We start from the raw sequence: 19900 nt of genomic DNA, 5'->3' as shown, positions 1-19900 counted from the left end.
AAAGTCTTCTTTCCCTTCAGATGTCTGTTTCCATGGAAACCAAAGGACCCTCTCCACAACAGTTTCCAAGGCTGTGGAAGGGGATACATGTATCCAGAGGTCTTAGGACCGAATGGCTCTTCCATGCTGGTGCCCTGTGTAGACAAGATGAGCATGAGATGGTGTCTGCAGTCACTCCAAGCTCTGATTGCAGAGATCTTTTTGTTTTTGACTGTGATAAGGTAAGCCTTTGAAGGCATCATAATAAGGCCAAAGAGGAAGGAGGAGGGATTTGGAAAAATCCTTCCCTCCCCAAGTGCCTTAGCCTGTCGTGATCCCCAAGTCCTTGCTAAAGGCTTACCTAGAACTGGCCAAGAAGTGGCCAACCTCCACTTCCCACTCTACAGTTATCTTTACATCCACACATCCCTCCTACCATTTTTACAAAACATGTGTTTTATGTCATGTATATATTTTTAAAGAAGGAAACTGGTTGTTAAGTTCAAAGATTCTGTGTTCCTAAGGTGCTTGGCACTGTTGAAACCCCAGGCCAGCCCTGTGTCTAGGTAGTACATGTCCATGAGGTAGAATTTCAGAGGCTTCAAGGCAACTCTGACTAAAGTCATCCTCTTCACTAGTCTGCAATTCAACTCATCACAAATTATTCCTTTGCACTCATAGATTGTGTTTCTAGTCATCCTTGGCAAAAATGCAAATATCTCTGGCTGTGGTGACATAGTGAGTTGTAATCAGTATGTAACTAATGACTGTTCCCTTGGTTATTCTCTAGGATCACCCTGAGACACACGAGACATGGTATGTATATAGACAGATGGAGGATGCAGAGATGTCTGGTGCATGGCAATGTGTGACCTAAAAAACCAGAGGCAGCATGGGGTCACCCAGGGGATCATGACAGGCTAAGGCACTAGGGGAGGGAAGGATTTTTCCAAATCCTTCCTCCTTCCTCTTTGGCCTTATTATGAGGTTCCCTCCCAGATCTGTGACTCTGTGAGATGATATTGATGGACTAACCTGGTGACTAAGGGCCCCAAGGTCAAATAATCTCTTTGGTTCTTTTTGTGTGTGATCTCAGGAAAATAGTCCTGAGAACCTTCTGTAGAATGGGGCTTTCTGGCTCCTAAGCGTGTTGTGACGGATGTGCCTATAATCTAATGCATAATAGAAATGAAAGTGGTAATAATTATGGTTTTTCAGCTGGTTTAGGATTAGAGGACCAAAGAAAGTGGTTAATTAAGGTTGAATTGCCACTCTATTTTCCTTTTTTTTCTTTTTCACTCTATTTTCTAAATTTCATTTTTTAAAGCTTATTTGTTTATTTTTAGTTTTCAACATTTATTTCCACAAAATTTTGAGGTCCAAATTTTCTCCCCATCTCTCCTCTCCCCCAACCCCAAAACACCATTCATTCTGATTACCCCTTCCTCCAATCTTTCCTCCCTTCTATCACAACCCTCCCTTCCCTTATCCCCATCTTCTCTCTTTTCTTGTAGGACAAGATAGATTTCCATACCCCATTACCTGTATTTCTTATTTCCCAGTTGTATGCAAAAACATTTCTTAGCATTCGTTCCTGAGACTTTGAGTTCCAACTTCTCTCCCTTCCTCCCTCCCACACATCCCCACTGAGAAGGCAAGCAATTCAATATAAGCTATATATGTGTAGTTTTGCTAAAGACTTCCATAATAGTCATGTTGTATAAGACTAACTATATTTCCCTCCATCCTATCCTGTCCCCAATTTCTTCTATTCTCTCTTTTAACCTTGTCCTTCCCCAAAAGTGTTTACTTCTAATTACTCCCTCCTCCCATTTGCCCTCCCTTCTCACACTTGGCCTCCCTTCTATCATCACCCCCTACTTGTCCACTTCTCTGCTACTTTCCTGTAGTATAAGATAGATTTTCATGCCAAATTGAGTGAGCATGTTATTCGCTCCTTAAGCCAAATGTGATGAGAGTAAGCTTCACTTTTTTCCTCTCATTTCCCACCTTTTCTCCTCCATTGAAAAAGCTTTTTCTTGCCTCTTTTATGAGAGATAATTTGCCCCATCCCACTTCTCCCTTTCTCCTAGCAATATATTCATCTCTCACCTCTTAATTTTATTTTTTTAGATATCATCCCTTCCTAATCAACTCATCCTGTGCTCTCTGTATATGTATACACACACACATATGTATATATGTGTGTGTCTCTGTGTGTATAATCCCTCTAACTATCTAAATACTGAGAAAAGTTTCAAGAGTTACAAATATTATCTTTCCATGTAGGAATGTAAGCAGTTCAACTTTAGTAAGTCCCTTATGATGTCTCTTTCCTGTTTATCTTTTCATGCTTCTCTTGATTCTTGTGCTTGCAAGTCAAATAGAGAACTTTCAAGCATTCTTGAATTTCCATCAAGAATGCTTGAAAGTCTTCTATTTAACTGAATGGTCATTTTTTTTCCACTGAAGTATTATACTTAGTTTTGCTGGGTAGGTGATTCTTGGTTTTAATCCTAGTTCTTTTGACTTCTGGAATATCATATTCCAAGCCCTTTAATTCCTTAATGTAGAAACTGCTAGATCTTGTGTTATCCTGATTGTATTTCCACAATACTTGAATTATTTCTTTATAGCTACTTGCAGTGTTTTCTCCTTGACCAGAGATCTCTGAAATTTGGCTACAATATCCCTAGGAAATCCTCTTTTTGATCTCTTTCAGGAGGTGATCAGTGGATTCATTAAATATTTATTTTGCCCTCTGGCTCTAGAATATCAGGGAAGTTTTCATTGATAATTCCATGAAAGATGATGTCTAGGCTCTTGTTTTGATCATGGCTTTCAGGTAGTCCAACAATTTTTAAATTGTCTCTCCTGGATCTATTTTCCAAGTCAGCTGTTTTTCTGATGAGATATTTCACATTATCTTTTATTTTTTCATTCTTTTGGTTTTGTTTTGTAATTTCTTGGTTTCTCATAAAGTCATTGACTTCCATCTGCTCCATTCTAATTTTAAAGAACTATTTTCTTCAACGAGGTTTCGACCCTCCTTTTCCATTTGGCTAATTCTGCTTTTTAAAGCATTCTTCTCCTCATTGGCTTTTTGGACTTCTTTTGTCAATTGAGTTAACCTATTTTTAAAGGTGTTATTTTTTCAGCATTTTTGGGTCTCCTTTAGCAAGCTGTTGACTTGCTTTTCATGATTTTCTTGCATCTCTCTCATTTCTCTTCCCAATTTTTCCTTCACCTCTCTTACTTGATTTTCAAAATCCTTTTTGACCTCTTCCATGACCTGAGACCATTGCATATTTATGTTGGAGGTTTTAGTTGCAGAAACCTTCATGTTTAGGTCTTCCTCTGATGGTATGCATTGTTCTTTCTCATCTGAAATGATGGAAGAAAATACCTGTTTACCAAGAAAGTAGCTTTCTATAGTCTTATTTTTCCCTTTTTTGGGAATTTTCCCAGCCTATTATTTGACTTTTGAGTCCTTTGTTAAGAGGATGGTGTACTCTGGGGATCTGTAATTTCTCAGTTCTTCCAAGGTGGCACAATCAAGGGACAGGGGTTTGCTTCACTCCTGCCCTGCGCATAGAGAGGGTAATTAAACCTGTGGAAGCTGATGAGATTGCTGAGTGTAGTAGTATAGAGAGAGGAGAGAAGAGAGTCCAGGATAGACCTTGAGGGACACATATGATTAGAGATTATGATCTGGGTCCCACAAAGGAGATGAAGGAGGAGAAGTCAGATAGATAGGAAGAAAACTGGGAGAGAGTAGTGTCTTGTACATCTAAAGAGAAGAGAGTATCATGAAGGAAAGAGTAACCGACAGTGTCAAGGGGTGCAGAGAAGTCAAGGAGAATGAGGATTGGAAAAAAGATATCATTTAGGGTGAGCGAGAGGACAAAAAAGAAAAACAAAGAAATCCACATGGTAATATTGATGTATATTTGAAAAAATAGCAAATTGTACATAGATTTGTATTTTCATGTGCAATCAATCTTTTTTATTGTACTATGTTATGGAAATGCTTGTTTTATTTCATAAATTAAAAATAAAATAGCCTTTAAAAAAGAGATCTTTGGTAACTTTGAAAAGAACAGTTTCAGTGGAATGATCAGATTGGAAGCCAGGTTGTAAGGAGTAAAGTAAAGTGAAAGGAAAGAAAGTGGAGACTCCTGTTGTAGATGGACTTTTCAGAAGAATTTAGATACAAGGAGAGGAAAAGATATAGGATGATAATGGGGATGGAAGGATTAAGAGAAGTTTCTTCCCCCTAGGATGAAGGAGACATGGATGTGATGGTTGGTAATTGAGAATGAGCCACTAGAGAGGGAAAGAGTGAAAATAAGTAGAAGTGTAGAGATGAAAGAAGGGACAATCTGTTGGTGGAAACAGACTGGAATATGATTGCTTAAATGAGGAGAAGGATCAGTCTTATTAAAGAGTAAGTCCACTTTATCATGTGAGACAAGGAGGAAGGAAGAGATAGTGGCAAAAGGCACATGAGTGAAGGGGGATGAGGAAGAGGAGAGAAGAGAAAACTCACAGTGAATGACTTAAATTTTTTCCATAAAATATGTAGCAAGGTTTTCAGCTGATAGGCTATTGGGGACAGAAATACACAGAAGATTTTTGGAGGGATGAAAAGGTTTGGAAAGTGGGAGAGTGAGTTGATTGGGGAGGTATATTATGTGTACTTAGCAGCAGTGATGGCCCAAGTGAGGTTGTGTAACATAGATTTGTAGTGGACCCAGTCAGAAAGGTTGTATGACTTTCTCCACATTCCATCAGCAGCACATGTGCAGGAGTGAAGGTGATAAGTGGTGGTCTTGAAACAAAGATGAAATTTGACTGAGAATAATTGCCAAATACAATAAGCAGGCTAGGGATTCAAGAGAGCAGGACTGTGTAGAGTTGAACTAGTTTATCAAAGTCCAGATGGGGAGAAGAGGAGAGCATGACAAGTGTAGGCAAGAGGGACTGGGAGAGAATTGATGAACCAAGGGATTAGAAGTCGTAGTATAACCAAAGAGTAAAGGAAATCAGGAGAGTTAAAAATCTAATAGACCAGAGTCAGGTAAGGGAATTTCAGAGTTCTTGAACATAAACTTTGTACCTTTGTGGGTGATGACAAGATCAAGGGTATGACCATCTGTATAATGTGTGGCTGATGTGTGGCTGAGGTGGGCTAGAAGAGGAGCTCATGGGAAGTCAGTGGTTAGGGGTTATGTGGGAAAGTCAATATATATATTGAAATCCTCTGGCATGAGTTAGTGAAAAGAGAAAATTGTGAGCCAGGTACTGAACTCATTCAGGAAGGAAGAGAAGTGACCTGGGATCTGCAGACAACAGCTACCAGAACTTCTTGGGAATACTTGTGTTGATTTTATTTTCCTGGGGCTTCCTCTTGGTAAGTGTTAGTTATTTAGAGCTGTAAAAAAATAAGAGCAACAGCTCTCATTTATAGAAATCTTCAAGGTTTTTCAAGCACTTTCTCCACAACACCCTGTGAGATAGGATATGACTGTTCTATTTTCCCCTTTTATTGATGGGGAAACTGACCCTCAGAACTTTGAAATAACTTGCTCAAGGTCCCATGGACAGTGAGAGGCAGAGGCAGAATCCAAATCCATGGCTCTAGAGTTAATGTCCAATACTCTTCCCACTACATTGTGTTTCCTCCATCTACCTTCATCTACACCAACCAATCCATTAATTTCACCAATGTGGAAACTAAGACACGCTGAGAGGTTACCTTAGTTTTTGGGGATTATGGAGGGGTTGACATTTTCTTGGGCTCCATTCACTTCAATGCTACTCTTCTTAGCTATGAACTCATGGGAGTTCAAGCAACCCTCTGCCTGCCTAGATTTGCCCCTCCCTTTCCCCATCCCATGAATGGTCATTGCTGTTCCCTTACATTCTAGAGCTACTGCTGCCTCTCAGTACGGTTTATACATACTAGGCAACTGGGACATGCCAGGTACCACCTGTGCTAGATGCAGGGAACAGAATGACAAAAAGGAAGCTGTTTTTGCCTTTTTTTGTTGGGGTGAGTTAGAGAGAGGGAGCTGCAATAAGGACATTGACAAGTGAATCCAAGGAGAGGGAGCCATGGGGAAAAGGAAAGATTGGGCAACAAACTCTAGAAATATTTCTATCAAATGGCTACTGATTTTGTCTAATACCCCTTTCAACATCTCAAAGAGAATCATGAGACGAACTCTTGAGTTTTATTTTTTTTGCATCACAAATCCCTCTGGTAGAGCTATGGATTCCTTCTCTGAATTGATGGAAATTACTATTATCTTATTACATCAATAATTAATGATTAATTGTGACTCACCATTTTCTTTCTATTTCTGTTAAAACTGAGCTCCTGCTAAAGTCTCTCTGAAGGGCATGACTGACCAATAAGATTGCTCCTAGCCCTTAAGAAACATTCTCTTCAATTTTGGGCTACACCTCACCCAACTAGGAGACCTGATTTTTGTTTAAAGTATAAACAGAATCCAGTCTGGCCAAATCCTTCCCTGCAGAAAGGAACTCCTGACCTTGTACCCCTCCATTTGAGTTTAGGGTAACCCAGCTTATGAAGGAGAAAATCAATGAATGGTCTAGGTGGAGATGGATTCCCCTGTCCAGAGTGCTGGAGGTGGCTGAGTCTCACGATCAAACCACCTTCTCAGTAGGAGGAGCTGAAGACTTCTAGTCTACCTCCTCATTAAATATCCACCAATCAGGGTTGATTTTCACTTGTCAGGGAAATTCTCTTTCAGAAGGGATTGAAGGCATTTCAGGATTTCCCTTGGCTTCTTTGGTTACAAAAGGAAACCACTGACCATTGATTTATTGATTGCCAGCTAGAATAATTAATAAATTGATTATTAATTACTCAGAAACTCTGACTCTTAGGGGTTTTATTTGTCTTGGGATATTTTTAAAATATATAAAATAAAATATGTGGAATTACAAAGGAAGCTAATTAGAATTAAATGGTTACAAAATATTAAAAAAATCAACAGACCCTAAATTAAGAATCCTCTTTTCTGTAGCAGGTAACAGAATTATTATTTATCTCCCTTCTCATTCTGAGTTCTCATGGCAGAGTGGCAAAATAGTAAAAAGATCTATTTGGAATTTCAAGGGCCTGAGTTTGAATTCCATATCAATTTCACAATATTTGCATTACTTTAGTAAGTCCTTTAACCTTTCTAGGCCTTAGTTTACTCACCTGTAAAATTTCTAAGTCTAAATCCATGATCCCATGACTGTCCATGTGTGGGTAGCTGCAGTGTCAGTAACAATGGAACACCCAGGTACTTGACTCGCTGACATAGGTAGATTCTTTGGCACTCTTCATCTACTCCACGATTAACTCCTTCATGATTAATGAATTAATAGCAATTATCCCTGGGCCAAAAAGTGCCCAGAGAGCCTCAGGAGGATCTCAGTTAAACAAAATCAGACAAGCAGGTTGATGGTGTCCTAGAATATTGATAATAATAGCAGTAAACCTTTGTATTGGGCTTACTATATGTCAGGCTCTGCACTAAGTGCTTTACAAAGATCTCCTTTGATCCTCTCAATAACCCTGGGAGATAGGGGCATTATTATCCTGATTTTATAGATGAGAAAACTGAGACAGACAGAGGCTAAGTGACTTTCCCAGAGTCACACACCTAATAAGTATCTGGGGCCAGATTTGAACTTAGGTCTCCCCTTATTTCAACTCTGGGCATACCATTCAATGCACATCTAGCTGCTTTAGAAGTGAAAGGGACCATAGAGATTATGTAGTCGCTCCTTGGAGCCTGAGGTGGAAAGGAGGCAGTCAAGGTTATAGAGAGAATTAGTTACAGAACCTGGCCTGAGTCTTCTGGACCCACAACTCAGGTCCCTTTCTCTTGATCCACAGTCACCAGGCACTTTGCTTCTCTTCCATCAGTAAGAACAGACTCGGGGTAGTGGTTGTGTTTCCCCAAGGCAACCAGAAGAAGATTAGATTTTTCCCCATCCTCAGGCTAGTCTGTGTAGGATAAGAAGAAATGTTTGAACCCATGTAATGGTGCCCAATAACTGCTGTTTAAAGGACCTTGACCTTTTATCTAGATTATTTTCCCTTCCCCACTACATGAAACTTACTGAAAATCATTGTTTCTCTTCCAGTACATTCTACATTTTTGAGAGGAGGTTTCTGATCATGATGTTAGCCAGGATGACACTAGTGAATATGTTTGGGACAGCACCCCCCCCCCCCCACCAGTCAGCTATGTGGCAGCTGTTCATTCTTTGTTGAGTGTGGAAGTCCAATGGGCAGAGTGGGAATCAATGCCAGCATGTCAACTCCATGAAGACAAGATACGGCAAGGTAACAAGCATTTATGGAACCATTTTTATGTGCCAGGTACTGTGCTAAGCACTGGGGGTACAAATACAGGCAAAAAGAAAAAACAGCTCCTGCCCTCCCAAGGTTTACATTAGAATAGGGGAAGACAACGCAGAAAAGAAATATGAAAAGAGGGAAGGAGTACCCATGGGACACCACAGGAAAGGGATGAAGCTTGGCCAGCCTTGACCCTTCTGCAAAATGAATGCCTATGGGGGAACTCACCACCAGGCAAAGAGGTCCCGCATGGAGGTGGGACATTCTAATACGAGAAGGTATAGGAAAGTGGATATTCCAGGGTGAAGAGGCCTCCCAACTAAGAGAGGTTCCTGTAGGTGAGGCAACAGGTTTAAGTCTGGAAAATCAGAAACAAAGCCAAGAGCATATGAGTCAGACAAGGAATGTACCTGGCTCTTTCTACTCCCACTGTGCCTAGCCTAGTACCCCATCTACAGAACTCATGACTTTTGTTTGTGCAGTCCTTTCAGTTTTGCAGAGGACTTTCTTGACAACAGCTATACAAGGTAGGACAATATTTCAATCTCCATTTTACAGCAGTAGAAACTATGGAAAAAACGGCATCCATAGGTTTTAGAATTGGAAGAGGACTTAAACTTTTTTTTTTAATCCATGTCCCTTGCCCTTTTTGATAGAGAGGGAAATGGAGAACCAGAGATGTGAGATGACTTGCCCAAAGTCTCACAGCTAGGGTCCTTTAGCTGGGATTTAGACCCACATCTTCAAACCAAATCTGCCCCTGTCCCCACTCTACCTTGTTACCTCTCTTCTTAATTTACTCTGTTGCTCTGCACAGGTATTAAAGTCAGTTTACAGACTCCACAGATGAATGGACCAAATGTACGTTAATTTCTCCCTTGACACTAAGATCAATAATGGCCGTATTCATCAAGTGAACTTAGCAAAACCCTTAGATTTGCCTTGCAAGTGGTTTTCAGCATTCACATTTGTTTCAGTCCTGCATAGTTTGCATTGATCCTTCAAACAATGCTTTCCTTTTCCAGGTGGCCCCATCCCTACCAATTCCCATCCTGTGAGTATATAAGCATATTCATTCATGAAATATTTAGCATTCATTCAACCTCTCTCTCTCTCTCTCTCCCTCCCCCCCTTCCTCCTTCCCTCCCTCTCTCTCCTTTTTTTCCTCTTGCCTCACTTTCCCTTTCCTCCCCAAAGTGTGGTATGGAGGACAGGTAAGATTAGTTAATTGCTATGAACCTCAGTTTCTTCCTCTATAAAATGGCTAGACCAATGCTTCCTCTGTGTGACTCGCAGGGATGCTGTGGGTGAAGTGCTTTGCAGATCACAGAGGTTTGTGATCAATCATATAGAGCTCTCATGATTTTCACTATTAAATGTCCCATGAAACGGTATACATGGAAAAGCAGAGTGTTTGTGGATACATTGGATACAAAACTATGTGGATTTATTTCAGTGATTTCAATGATTAATTTTCAAAGTTGCTCTGCCTGAAACCACAGTGATACATTTTGAACCCTAGGCCTTGAGACCATTGTACATGTACAACTATATTAGGGCCATTTCAGTCGGACTGTCTGGTTCCATGGAAAATGGCCTTATTTCCTTATGTCTTAAAGATGCCTCCAGAGACAGCTTGGTTTCCTTGCAGGTTGTCCCCACAAATTTTATTGCTGTGAATTCTTTGTAAATGAGTCCCATGGGAATTACATTGCCTGTCACCACAGGCCTCCTTATTTGCTTTTCAGAGTCTGACAGCTTCTTTCCCCTCTCCTCAGGTATTCATTTCTTTGGCTCTCCTTAACCTGCCAAACGACTGTCAGGAATTAGCACCAATCTAAAGAGCCATGTAGTGAATCCAGTGGTTTTTCAAGTTCCTTGTCTCCAGTGTGAATTACTTTTCACAACATTGTTACCCAGGCTGTGAGATTTTAAAATATTATTTAAAGTATTCCAAAATGCCATTAGTCACTCAAACCCCCTGCCATTCCTAAGAGCTTTTGAACCCCTTACCCCTATCCCACCTAATTCAAAGAACATTCTGGAGCAAGAAGAAAATATCTGTATTCAAGACAGCTACAGAGATTGATTATGAGTCCCTCACCCACTAACTCAGAGGCTCAGCCCTCCAAACCATCCTTCCCCTCTTCCCTCCCCTTCCCCAAACTTGGTTTTGACATTTCACTTAACACCTTGTTTTTGTGTTGAGATCTCTTTATTTGCATTTTCTTGGTAATATTTAAATAGAAAAATAATGATACTTGGAGAGATGATAATAGATGAGATGTTCCTTGAGGGCAGGGAGGGTTTCTTTCTTATCATCACTGTATCCTCAGCACCCAGATGGTGACTAGCATGTAGCAGATGCTTAATACGTGCTTGCTCATTGATTGAGTTAATCTCCACAGCACTCTACTGGTGCACTTTGTGCCATTACTTAGACAATGTGGAGTCCTGTTCCCTGTGTTCTACTTTTTCTGGTTTATTATCTCTAATAGGGAGGCTTCAATATTCCCACTGGGATAAGACCTCACCAATGTGTTCACTCCCTCTCCTGGTTCAGATCACGTCCCCTCATTGCCTGGGCATCCTGAATGACCCTTGTCCCCATCTTCCCATACATCCTCATGGAGCATCTGTCAAACACACTGCTTCTCTCAATAGTCTAACAGCTTTTCTCCTTCTGGCTACATGGCTCATCCACTTCATCTAACAAAATATCCTTGTTGTTAATAGCGATAGTAATGCTAATAGTCACTAACACACATGCATCACTTCAAGGTTTACAGAATGCTTGGTGTTTGCTCATCTCATCCTCACCTAGAGGTGCTATTGTTAGTTTCATTTTACAGAGGAAGAAAACAAGGCTGAGAGGTTAGTGCTTTGCCATGGGTCATTCAGCTAGAGAGTGTCTGAGTCAGGATTTCAGTCAATGCCCTCCTAATTTAAATGAATTTTAAGTGCTCTACAAAACTTAAACACTAGAGTTACTCAAAGTAGTACTACTATCATTATATCCACTTAAGCTAACTCATCACACGGATATAAATGATATTAATAAATCTATTTATGCTCACTAAACACATAGGTTCATATGTGTTCACATGCACCTACACATACCCACACATGTAAGAAACATAGGGAGGCAGTGTGGCTGAATATTGGACTTTGAAGACAGGAATGGCTGGGTCTAAATTGTACCTCTGACCCCTTTTACTGTTTACTGCTAGAGGAAATGTCGTCTCTTAGCCTTTTCTCCACCAATGGAATCCCATGTGTTATCTCCTTCCCCCTCCCTCCCCATTCCTATTCTTAAGGAAAGCCTAAACATCTGTTTTTCCTCCTGAGAGAATGCCTTAGATAACTATTTCGTGGTTTAATATGATAAGTCCTCCAGTCTTTTCTCAGGTCAGTCTCAATCTCTTTTCTTTACATCTCAGTTTCTAATTTTGTAAAATGAGGGGACTTGATCAAATCATCTTTGTGGTTCCTTCTAGCTTGATATCCATATTTCCTGGAGTCTGAAAGATGGCTGGGCCATCTTCAAATAGCCCAGCATTTACAGTCTTGGGGGTCTTTACGATCTGAAAATGGGATTCCAAATGGGATTATTTACTCCCTAAACCTTAGTACTCTTGTATCTGATGAAATGAATTAATCTTTTAAATCTTAAAAAAAGGTTGGGACATAGCCCAGTTGCACTATGTCTGTGTCTCAAAGACCTATAGATTTAGAATTTCTAAGAACCAAATCATTATATTACCCTCCAGCTGGCTTGCATTTATTTTCTTTTGTCACTTTCAAAGTCAAATTGGACAAACTATTATTAAGTGCTTCCAATGAACCAGTCACTATTACAAGAGCTGGTGGTCCAAATGAAAAAGTGAACCAGCCCCTACCATTGAGGACTTTATAACCTATTGGAGAATAGCAGTTATGACAATACAAAGATAAAAAAGAAAGTGATGGAAGCAAAAGAGAGAACCTAAGTGGTTTTTCAGAAAAATAAGAAAGGAGAATGAGAAAGGAGAAATAACTTTTAACTAATGCTATGAGAAGATGGATTCATGGAGTAGAGGGAGCTGAATGAATCTTGGATGAAGGAAAGATTTTGAAATTGGGAGATGAAGAAGGCTCATATTCCAAGAATAAGGGACAACCTGTGCGAATACAAATGACTTTTGGGATAAACTCTCAGAGGAGCAATGATGTGAAAGTCATTTCATAGGACTTTATATTCCAGGCTGAGAAGTTTTTCTTTTATTTTAAAAGCAATAGGGAGCCACTGAATGTTTCTGAACAAGGGAGTGGCATGAGAGAGAGTGTGTTTTAGAACATTTTGGCAATTGTTGAAGGATGGATTAAAGAAGGGAGAAATTAGAGGCAAAGAGACTTATTAGGAGAATATTAAAATAACCTTGGAGTGAGGAGATGGATTTGGGAGTTAGGTGGTGACTTCCACAGGAAGACACAACATTAGAAGAGGAGCACTTTTTCTAGGTGTACACAGATGATAAATTCTATTTGGGATATTTGAATGTGAGCTGATGATTCAGCCAAAGGTATCAAACTGGTGGTTGGATATGGGTCTGGGGTTCAAGAAAGAGATGAACATATAGATATGGGGAGTGATTGGCATGGAAAAGTGAATTGCATCCATAGGAAAGGATGAGATTGTCAAGGTGAGAATCAAAAGAAAAAAAAAATGAGAGGTTCAGGGACATCATTTGAAGGTACATTCATACAGCGTGTGGCAGTTAAGTGATCAGCAAAGGAGGAATATTCAAATGAAAGAGATGCAGAACTAATGACACAGAAAACAAAGGAGAAAACAACATCCTGGATGAAGGGGTTCCCTGATCTTCAGAGGTCAAATAGGATGATGGATAAATAGAGGCCATTTGACTAAACAATTATTCAATCTCTGGAAAACTTAGAGCAGCTTCCCTGGAGTAGTGGGGACAGAAGCCAAATTCATGGTGAGTGATAGTGATGGTCAGGAAATTGAGACATTGAGCATGATCAATTCTTTCTAGGAATCAGGAAGATTCAGTAATTTTCCTCATTATATTTCCATGCCAGTTGCCTGCTTTAATATGCCTTTTAATAGGCTTCTGCATTGAAAAAAACATACTTTGAGTGAGCATATGTTCAGAATGCATTCCACTGATATGGTCTGCTCAAGAAGACTTGTAACAATCAGTCTGAGGAAAAATATTTCCAGAGAAATTTGAAAAATGATTCTGTTATAATCCAGGGCAATGCAATCCTTTTGGATCCACTCATACATTCCATAGCAGCTCCCAATGCCGAAAAAGAACATTGAATTCTGAACAGTATATGAAGAATAACAGGTCCTCTTCCCCAGGCATTGCTTTTTGATTTTAGAATGGATTATATGAGAATACTTTTCTTATCTACTCCATCTATCTTAGTTCCTCTCATCTTGTAGAACGTTAACTTTTTTGTGGGAAGGGACTTTCTTTTTTTTCTGTGTATTCTCAGGGCCTAGCATAAAGGGCACATAATAGTGTCTTAATCAATGTTTTGTTGTGCAATTTTATTCCTTTCATTCTCTAGTAAATCCTTCTTGCTTAGAAGCAGTTCAGAAGATGCTAGAAGTGTCAGGAGATAAAAGAGACAGAAGTCAATCTAGGATGGAAAGTTTATCTGAAGTATTCCCGCAATTAGATAATCCATGCACAGATTATTAAGATCAGGTTAATTTTAATGGAATAGAGTGCACAGGGTCCAACAGTGGAAACCTGAGGGTTCTATATTAAAACTATGCCTTTTACTAGCTGAGAAATCTGAGCCAAGTCTTTTGATTTCTCAGAAGTCCCGTTTTCTGTTGTTTAAAATGGGAGTTATAATACTTGCCTGCCTGGGTTTATGGAATTATTTTTTTAAATTCTGTCACTAACTGGTCAGCTGACGATTGTGTCCTCTTCATAAACTTTGTTTTCCTCATTTAGAAAATGATTGTGGGAATTAGAAACTGAATTCCCAGGATCACCAAGGCCCTTTCTTATCACATTATCTGGCTTATTATGTGGAGGGGAGGGTGGGGCCAGGACTCAGAGGTTTTGGGAAAAAAATCTGGTTCTAGGATTATGATAGCTCTCATTTCTATGACACTCTAAGATTTACAAAAGTCTGTCTTCATAATAGCTTTGTGATGTAAGTGTGGTGATTCCCTCTTTATAGACAAAGGCTGTAAAAGATGGAGATGATTTGGTCAATATCACTCTAATATCTGAGGCAAGGTTTGCACCCAGTTTTCTTGAGGCCAGACTCAGAGCTCTAACTACTCTAACTATATTCTACTTCTTACGCCAAAGCTGTTAGTGCAGATACGGCCAGTCAGGCTTTCCAAACAGTGGGATTAGGAGAGGGAGACGCTATTCAAATTTTATTCTTGCATGTGTATTTACACATTTGAAAGCCAGACTTAATTGTCATAACTGAATTTCTAAGTGATGGAACATAAAACATTCACATATGTATATAGACCACGGAAGATAAATTAAACCAATAATATCAAATACTGTAGAGATGAGCTTAAATTCTTTTATTTATGAGATGACTGTTTTTGAGAGGAGTCAAAATGGAATAAATGATTCATTAGTTGAATCTCCTTTATAAATTTAGTCAACAAAATAACCTTACTTTTTTCCTTGTGATCCTTATTTTTTTTATGTACTACAAATCTTTCTTTCAGTGTGAGTGAGGGCAGTGAAATGGGAATCATCTCTTCGAAAGGGAAAGAATCCCACAGAAAATCCATTCTTTCAGTCTTGGTTGGGACACTTGAGTCAGCAGAAAGCAAGGATGGGGATGGTAGTGCTCAGAACCTACCTATTTTTGGATACATTGCTCCAAAGCCATATCTCTGCACATTGTGGCTGTTTTCTACCAGAAGATCATTACCAGACCAGGGAGAGAGAGGGAAGGAGTGAAAGAAGGAGGAAAAAATTAACTATATACTGAAAATTAACTATAAAATAAAAACATAACTATATACAGTACAGGGTGTCCATGCCAGCTGCAGGTGGCAGAATCCTATTCTCTGGAGCTGAATCTCGAAGAAACAGAGTGTATTCATATACACTGGTTTTCTGAATTCCCAATTCTCTAATCCATGGGGTTCCCCCAGCATTTAAATCTGACTGGCAATTGGCCCATCTGTCATGTTCCTTCATTGCTTTTTGGTGCCTCACAGTTTCTCTGCTTGTAAGTCTGACTTTTGGATCACTTTTGGATTTCTTGTAGTCTCATTCCATCTATAGTGCAAAAGCTGAGCATTTATTCTGAAGACACATGTGCTTTTCAAACTCCTCCACTTCTCCTTGTCAGCCTCTTGGCTGTATTCCGTTAATTTCAGAGGATGTATTGATGCGCTATTTTCCCCAAGAGCCAAGGATGATTGCATCTACATGGGCTGCTTATTTTGCTGGAAAAGTATGTCTAAAAGCATTTCTCTTTCTTTGGGTGACTATGTTGCTAGTTACCTTTGCTGGCTCTGTCTGAGCAGCGTGCCACTTTGAGAACAATGCACTGTCTGCTAATGATGCTTGCAGACGTATTTGGTTAAGGGGGCTAAACAATGTTCCACCACAAGCAGGCAATCTTTTCAACTGTGTAATTCTGCTTTGTCCCCTCTCAACTCAAGGTGACTTTCCCAAGAGTGTTTATTTTCTTCCACAAACTAAAAGAAGATCCAAAGCTTTGTAGAACCCTAAGAATGTGACTTTTATCCCACCTCTGAACTTTAATCAGTCACCTGTTCCTGGGCAAGACTTTGTACTTTTGTCTTAGAGATAATTTAACTAGCTTAGACAGTATGGCATAGGAGAGCCAGGAAGACCTGGTTTCCAAACTTATCCCAGACATGCACACTAACTGTGTAATTCTAGGCCAAATGAGTCCCAGACATATCTCCTGGAAAAGAGATTTAAAAAAAATACTCTAAGAGAATGAATTGATATCAGACATCCTGAAGTACTATTCAAGCATGTACTGAAATGACATTGCATCAAGGTATTCATAAAGTCATTAGAATAGATGTAGCAGGGCCAAGACAGTGCAAAGAACCTTGGACCTCAATACATTGACCTGGTCCATCCTCTATCTCATGCCTAACACCTGTATGACCTTGGGTGAGTTACTAACCTCCCTAGACCCCAGTTTCTTCAATTGTAAAATGAAAAATAGCTGAAAAATCAACCTCAGCTATTTCTTCTCTCAGTACATAGTTAATTTTTTCCTCCTTCTTTCACTCCTTCCCTCTCTCCCTTCCTTAAAACTCTCTCTTTGCCATCTTTCTTCTCTCCTTCCCTTCCTCCTTTCCTCTCTCACATCCTTTTTATTCCCTTCTGGTAATGATCTTCTGGTAGAAAACAGCCACAATGTGCAGAGATATGGCTTTGGAGCAATGTATCCAAAAATATTTTGGCTTAGTTAGTACATTGTTAAATTCTTCATAGCATTTCTTTACTCCATTCTCTGCAATATATGTTGGTAAAAACTTCAATTATCTTTAAGAGGATTCATTTTATTGTGCTTAGCACAGTACCTGGCATATATTTGGAGCTTAATGAATGTTTATGGATTAATTGGTTATGCTTCATGTGAGTACTTCAAAGTCCATTAATATTTATTTCTTGCAACCTTTGGGTTTCTAAAGAAAACAATTTTACTTTTCATTGAATCTCTGAGGAGAATCTGTGACCTGTTTTCCCATTTCAGTGTAGTTTCATTGTCTTTTGTTTTCATTTTTGTCATGTAAATGTCACTAGGGATAATGGCATTCCACCAGTATAAGTATATCTACTTATTGACCAATGGATGACATTCTCACATAGATGGTCCAAGCTCACATACTTCTTAGGAAATTCTACCCCCTTTTGTACTGATAATTCTCAGCTATAGTCCTATGGAAGCTAAAGTTCTTACAGTGGCCTCAAGAGGGGGACCATTTTGTATTTTTGTCTGCTTCATTGGTTGCTATGTCCCTCAATACTCATCATTTAAGAGGGAAGGAGTGGTGAGAGAATGAGGGAGAAAGATAAAGAGAAAGAGAAAAAAAGAGAGGAAAAGGAGGAGGAGGAGGAAGAAGGGAAAAGGGAAAGAGAAGGAGATAACAAAGACAAATGATTTCTTAATCATCAATTTAAATTGCCTTTTATTTCTCTACTGAATCTGCTTGGCCTGTCTTTCTGTGTGCAGGATTATTTCAGAAAAATCTGAGCTTAAATGAACTGATGCAGTGTAAAGTGAGCAGAACCAAGAGAATATTGTATATAGTAACAGTAATGAACTATGAATGACTTAGCTATTCTCAGCAATACAATGGTCCAAAACAATTCTGAAGGTCTCACAAAGAAAATTGTTATTCACATCCAGAAAAAGAACTGATGGAGTCTGAATGCAGATCAAAGCATACTATTTTCACTTTCTTGATTTTTTTGGTCTGTTTCTTCTTTCATACCATGACTAATATGAAAATATGTTTTATATGATTTCACATATAACTGATATCAAATTGCAAAATTTGGATCTCAAAAATTTTAAGTTGATGTTAAAATTTATCTTTACAAGTAATTAGAAAAAATGAAATTCTGTTATTAAAAGAATGTAAGAGGTGAGAATTCCTGTTCCTTGAGGATGAGAATTGCTTTTCCTCTTGTATTCAGACTCTCCAGGCAAGAACTTGACATATGGCAGGTGCTAAATAAAAGCTTATTAAATTAATAAGTGAAGATTTAGGAAGGGCAGTAGGACAGCTGCTTTAAAATCTTGAAGGGCTGTCATATGAAAGAAGAATTGAACTTGTTCTGCTTGGTCCCAGAAGGTGAGGAAAAAACTTTGTTTCAATCTTAGGAAAGGCAATGTAAATCAATAAGCATTTATTAAGCTCTTGCTATGTATTAGACACTATGTCAGGCACTGAGTATCTAAAGAGAGGGGGCAGTCAATGCTTTCCTGGAGCTCTCTGACTAATGAGAGAGACAATATGAAGAGAATAATGTATGGATAAGACATGGGCAGGGTAAATTGGATGTTATCTCCAAGAGAAGGCAACCAACCAACTGAAGAAGCAAACAGAAATGAACAAACAAAAGAATTTTTCAAGAGCTATATAATGGTAGAATGGAGTATGTGGAGAGAGAGTAGGATTCCCTTCTTTGGAAGGGTCCAAGCAGAGACTGAACAAGCCCTCCTCAGCTGTGTTATATCAGCTGTGTTTTATAATAGTCTCAATTAGAGGAGGTTTTGAAGGAAGAGGTCTGCAGCAGTTCTTCCTTAATCAAAGCACTTAGATGACCAACTTCTGTACCTGGACCTTGATCTCAGAATCTGCCCACTCAGCTGTGAGCTCAGGGCTCCATCCAATGCATTGGCTGTTTGAACTCCTACTCAATCATTGGAGCAGTAACTACAGGAGAAGTTTTGTCAGTTTGTAAATTTTTCAGTTGCTATTGATCCATTCTTTATCGCCCTAATATATTTATATGACTGACTACACCCAGAGTAGGTGGTTTCTTCTAGGTTTTATCTTTAATTTTAATAGAAACAGAATTGGAATCATTGATTTAAGCTGAGAACTAAAGAAAAGAGTGTGAGGTTTATGGAATTAATCTGGCTTTTGGATTCAGATGATTTGGGCTCATCACATCTATATGATCTTGGGTAAGTTATTTAATCTCTCTTGGGCTCAGTTCCCATATTTATAAAATGAAGGATTTAGAGTAGGTCATCTCTAAGTTTCCTTCTGGGGTTAAATCTGCTCCTGTGTTGAATTTGTTAAAGGTTTTTGAACATAGTAAAATAATCTATCTATATATATATATATATACATATATATATATATTTCCCCCCATTAATTAAAATAGAAACTATAGTATGACATTTTAACTAGAATGCATTATTGCCTAGTGAAATGTTCAGCCTGGGAATCAGGCTACTGGCTTTGCTTTCTGGCTTCACCACATATTCATTGCTTGACATTGAGCCATTACTTTACTTCAAGAAACCTCAATTTCTTCAACTGTAAAACTGAAGCAATAATGCTAAAAACCTTGCCAGCTTCACAGGGATGTTACAAAGACCAAGGATGAAAGTGGATGTGGAAGGGCTTTGTATGCTGTGATGCATGACACAGATGTAAGGCACTATTGTGAATAGCCTCATACAAAGACCAAAAATTGGAAAGGGCTCAATGCTAAATCTAATCTGACCTATCCTCCCCTTCTCATTCTATCTACATGCTGAAAGATGAAAGCTAGAGATATGCAAATAATAGCCATAACTTATATTTGTATTTTTATTTATGAATCCAACCTTTACTGAAGGCCTCCTGTGATGCTTCATTTTGGGACAGAGGTGACCTTGAATTCTTGAAGTCTTTGCTTATGGAGAATGAGCTAGAAAGGTTTCAAAGACAGGCCTGGGGCTTCTTTCTACATGTTTAATGAGCAGTCCAGCCTGCTGAAAGGTGAAGAATCTCATTACCACAGAGCTTCCTACCAG

At 39.1% G+C, this 19900-nt stretch overlaps 1 long non-coding RNA gene across 24 annotated transcripts in view; it reads left to right on the top strand.

The window, feature by feature from the left end:
* Window positions 1–19900, top strand: part of LOC140517652 (uncharacterized) — a 67714-nt gene that overhangs the window by 26033 nt on the left and 21781 nt on the right. For 22 of the 24 annotated variants that reach the window (XR_011971708.1, XR_011971703.1, XR_011971697.1 and 19 more), the window contains one exon: window positions 1–19900. This exon is cut by the window's left edge. This is a non-coding gene — a long non-coding RNA (uncharacterized lncRNA). The other 2 variants (XR_011971690.1, XR_011971698.1) reach the window with 2 other exon arrangements.

The sequence above is a fragment of the Notamacropus eugenii genome, chromosome 1 (assembly GCF_028372415.1).
Source record: "Notamacropus eugenii isolate mMacEug1 chromosome 1, mMacEug1.pri_v2, whole genome shotgun sequence".
Taxonomy (NCBI): Eukaryota; Metazoa; Chordata; class Mammalia; order Diprotodontia; family Macropodidae; genus Notamacropus; species Notamacropus eugenii.
The sequence above is the reverse complement of the archived record's forward strand: the minus strand, read 5'-3'. Positions and strand labels throughout refer to the sequence as shown.